This window comes from Ursus arctos, unplaced genomic scaffold (assembly GCF_023065955.2).
Source record: "Ursus arctos isolate Adak ecotype North America unplaced genomic scaffold, UrsArc2.0 scaffold_4, whole genome shotgun sequence".
NCBI lineage: Eukaryota > Metazoa > Chordata > Mammalia > Carnivora > Ursidae > Ursus > Ursus arctos.
In genome coordinates, this window is record NW_026623056.1 from 23,786,372 (window position 1) to 23,791,495 (window position 5,124).

Below are 5,124 nucleotides of genomic sequence, written 5' to 3' on the forward strand. Positions count from 1 at the left end.
ACACAAGCAGGGGGAGTGGGAGAGGAAGAAGCAGGCTCCTAGCAGAAGAGCCTGATGTGGGGCTCGATCCCATAATGCCGGGATCACGCCCTGAGCCTAAGGCAGACGCTTAACTGCTGTGCCACCCAGGTGCCCCTAAACTTATCATATTCTGACTATGAGAATACAGAAAAATATGCCCACAAATCAGGTAAAAACTAAGAATCCAAAATGAACTAAAAGACATTAAGAAAATTACTGTACCTTTGAAAGAATAGCACAAATCAGATCTAGAAAATGTCAGAAGTTAAACAGTTGGAAATCATAAGGAGTACATGAAATAAGAAGCAAGAGATCACTGGAAATAATTAAAAAGAAAAAAAAAATTCTCTCTCCTCAAATAATGCAGTCCAAAACTACTAGACAAGGCCAAGCATGGTAGGCATCCATAGTATGTGTGTCTGTGTGTGGGGGGGGGGCGGGGGAGGGTGCATGTTAGCCTGGAGAAGCTGCACTACCAGGTAAGGAGAGTGTCTTACTGGGGAGGGCAGCAGCCCAGGGGGCCATGTCAGAGCTCAAGTGGGATGAGAAGGCCATCCACTTTGGGGAGTAGAAGTGTCTACGAAGTGGCAGAAGAAATAGAAGATTGGTTATATACAGAAACATTGATCACATAAATATATTCAGGCCAGTTTTCTCAGAGAATAAAGATACAATATGAAAAGGTGAAAAGGGAGAAAACAGAAATGAACTCTATGAAGGTAGATTGGAATTGGAAATGTTGGGATGACCTCATGGTTTTCAAAATATAGAGAAATAAAAATAAGTGTGTGTGTGTGTGTGTGTACCCTACACTTGATCTTAGCCAAAAGGCCGAGAAGCGATGTGTGTGTGTACCCTAGTTCTCTACACTGAGAGGGCCTGGGAGAAGTAGCAATTAGCAGCCCCAGCACCCAGATCTTGGCTTCTAATTACCATTTTCTACTAAAAGGAACCAAAGTTCTTTGGGAAAATGAATGACTACAGGCCTGGGGCAGGGAAAGTACAAGATTAGCCTGCAACATGGTGTTGTACATGAAAAATGAAGAAGTTCTCAAAGAGTAATGAGGTCAGCTCAAAAGGACACAGAAGCCATCATTAAGTGTCTCTCAATGGCCAAATTTGAGATTGTTTCAACATAAAAATAAAGAATGATAATAATGGATTACGGGCCGTTGAATTAAAAAAAAAATCCACAAGTCCATCCTAATGTAAATAAATGAATTAAGTAGTAATATGATGAGGAGTAGGGCATGTACATAGTTCGAAAGTACCTCCTTACAGAATACTTTAAGAAAGAAGTTACGTTTATGGTAGAGAAACTTGGCAGACAATACTTTAATCAAGTGGCCAAGTTAACATTACCAGTGATAGGAGGATCTAAATAACATGCCACAGAATAGAATGCATTAAGAACTCATCTTACTTAGATCATGTGTTTTTACTGCCAATGATACAAAAATTAATTCTAAATATGAAGGATAAACAAATCTAATTGAGAGGGATTCTACAAATTTACTAGCTAGTAGTCTTCAAAAGTGTCAAGGCCCAAAACTAACTAAGGAAAGGTAGAGAAATGGTTCTGGATAGCAGGAAACTAAAGAAATGTCACAATTAAATGCAGTGTAAGAATCTGGACAAGATCCTTTTGCTATAAAGGACAGTATTAGGGATATTTACCAAACTTGAATGAAGTCTGAGGATTAGATTGACCATTGAACATATTAGAGTCAATCTCTAATCAGACAGTTGTGCTGTGGTTATACAGGGAAATGTCCTTATTAGTAGGAAATTCACATAAGTATTTGGTGATGATGTGGCATCATATCTACAACTTAATTTCAAAAGCTTTGGGAGACAAATTATCTTTGTATTGTACTTTCAAATTTTCTGTAAATTTGACATTGTTTACCAAAAAAGAGAAAAGAGTAAATTAAAAAGAAGACAAGAATAGACACAAAGGAGGCATAGCAAAGAAAATGAAAATTGTAAGAGATTAAAGTAAAAAATAAAACAGAAAATAAGAATAAGAAAAAAGATTTTAAGACAATGACAGATATGGAAGACTAGCAAAGGCAATAGAATATGGGTATTGATAAAGCCCCAGAAGAAAAAAATCAAAACAAAAGCAAATATTTAAAACTGTATTTTAAGAAAGCCTTTTATTTTATTATTTCTTTAAAGATTTTATTTATTTATTTGTCAGAAAGAGAGAGAGAAAGAGATAGCAGGAGAGAGCATGAGCAGCGGAGAGAGGGAAAAGCAGGCTCCCCACCAAGCAGAGAGCCAGAAGAGGGGCTCAATCCCAGGACTCTGGGATCATGACCTGAGCTGAAGGCAGATGCTTAACCAACTGAGCCACCCAGGTGCCCCAAGAAAACCTTTTAAAATTAATAATAATAATAATAATAATAATAATAATAATAAAGCCTAGATTGTATGTTGAAGTGAAACTCCAGGGAACCAGCAAATATTTCTCAGAATAGTCAATACCAAAGTGTTTCCTAAAGTGGAATTTCAAAGCTAGAGAAAGTTAAAAAAAAAAAAAAAAGATGGGAGGGAATAATCTGAACAGAAGACAAACGACATTGAGAGCAAAATCGATGGCCAATTTAAAAACAAGACAAATTAGTTTGAGTGGGTTTCGTTGGCTCTGGAGGAGTTCATAAGTGTTATTAATATTGCTCAGTTGTTTATTTGAGGAGTCAGTTCAGAGTCTGACATGACCGAAGCCTCTTTTAGTCTGTATGGAAAAACCACAGGTGAAAACATCTTCAAAGTTAAACAAAACAAAACAAAAAACTGATACTGTACAACCTGAAGTGGAATCTGCCAAGATGTGTGACAGCTCATGGTGCTGAAAATAGGTACGGAGCAGAACCAAAGCTTAGATGGACAGATGTGTAAAACTTGTGGAACTGTAATGTTCAAACCTGTTATTATTCATTGGACTATTCATGAGCAGGTGCTTTGAAAACAATATTTGAACTGATCATGTGTTATAAACACAGTGGCATCAGGAGTGAACTTCAGGGACTTTTGTAGTCTTAACCATTGGCAATTCTGAGAATTTTTGTTCAGAAACAGAAGCTGAATATTCTGAATTGCTCAACCACACAGAAAGTCAATAACTTAGCATTGGTAAACCTTTTTTTATGACTTTTTCAGGCACAGGGCTGAGACTGAAATTTTTCTGAATGAGATGAACTGCTCTCAATGGCTATTGTTCAACCTTGTGTGGCTTTTGGAAAACAGCTGTTGCTACAAACGGATAATGTTCCTTAATGAACTGAACCAAAAATAACAAAGCAAAACAGGGCTTATATGTGAGACTTATTCAGCAGTAAAGTCATTTCAATGACAATTAATGTTTGAATTTCAAATACTGTCTAGCTGCTTTATATACTTCCCATGCTGCCAAAAAATAAAGCAAGAAGATTCCATTTCCATGCAAATTTGCAACAGATATATTTTCCAAGTTCGAATTACAGTTCCAGCAGCACTTTTCAGACCTCAATGTGTGAAAGAACAGAACTATCTGGATTTCTTATCCTTTATTCCTGTATGTCACCCTTCCACGTCTCCCTAAGACTCTCCCTCATTCTACACTTTCCCAGCCATCTCCATGGTTTTATAAATCCTCTTATCCTTCAAAGCCTTCCCTAAATACCTCAACCCAAGATTTCTCCCTAAGCCCAACTCCTGTGATAATCATTATCTGGTCTTTCATTTGACCTTTCTGTATACTCTATTTTCTGCTAATATGTATCCACCTGTGCAATTACTATCTCCCTACATGCACTGTAAGTGTCTTGAGGAGAGAAGCTACAATTCAAAGATAACCCACAGCCCCTGTTGGCAATACGTGAAACTTTATAAAATGTTGGTTGATTACCTGCTGGCGCAAGTATTTTGATAGTTACAAACATGAAAGTGATTAATGAAGGACTCTGGAAAGACTCATCAGCACGTTGCTCTTACAAATTTAATTCAGCTAACATTTCCTAGGTGTTTCCTTGCTTTTGGTCATTCATAGAAATGAACCTGAAATTGTCTCTACCCTCAGGAAATGAATGGTAGGGTAGAATTAGTTACTCCAACGGTTCTCCACTATCGACAATTTTGCTCTCCAGGGGACGTTTGGCAATGTCTGAAGACATTTTTGTTTGTCAACACCTAGAGGGGCATAGCGTGAGCAGAGCCTGGAGGTGCTGCTAAGTACCCTAATGCACAGGGGAGTCAACACAGAACTGTCTGGTCCAAGGTGTCAGTACCGAGTTTGAGACACCCTAACTTACTGTGCCAATGTGGGCTGAGATATGGCAAAACAGTTTGCAATACTTGTCTTTTTACCTTCTAAATTATGACATTTTCATAGGTCTTTAATTTTTTTATCTGAGCATCTAGGGCTGATGTCTTCCCCCCTTTTCACCATCATTTCACTAGGCTTAAAACTTCTCAAGATTGGAAAACAGTCCTCTTCGAAGTGTCCAGTAAATGTTTGATGAGCCAATGTGCTCGATAAATATTGGTTGAGTGCATAATTAAGTGTTGAGATGTTATCTGCTCTTCCTTCACTCCCCATTGCATTGGTCTAACATCTGCTTTCTAGAATTATGGATTCTCTAGGGATCTAGAAGGACCTTTAGAGATAATCTCCTCACATGCCTTTTACTCTTCATTAAGATGGTGACACTTCTACAAATACTTTCTCATGGAAAATTCTAACATATGAGGCAGATAAGAATAGAGATCCTCTAAAGGCGAAGAATCTGGAGCCCGACCACCAACACACTGTGGCGTCTCCTAAGGTGGGCAATGAAAAACCAATGCAAATTACACTCAAATAACAATGGACAAAACTGAAGTGGAGAGAAAAGGTAACCAAAATAAAGTCACAGAGCCACTAACTGAAGCTGCATTCATTCATTAAGTACCCCAAGAGGCAGGTGCAGAGCAAAGGTTCCTATTTTGTTGAACTAACCTAATACTTTGATATACTAATGTTTGTGTGTATGTGTGGTTGGAACCTCCATTTTTTATATCTGATCATCTAGGGCAGACGTTCTCCCCCCAGCTTCACTCCATTTCAGCAGACTAAAATTC

General features: G+C 38.0%; 1 pseudogene; it reads right to left on the reverse strand.

Annotated features, from left to right (window-relative positions):
* Positions 1 to 755: 755 nt before the first annotated feature.
* On the reverse strand, positions 756 to 864 carry LOC113257157 (U2 spliceosomal RNA; annotated as a pseudogene).
* Between the last annotated feature and the right edge of the window lie 4,260 nt (positions 865 to 5,124).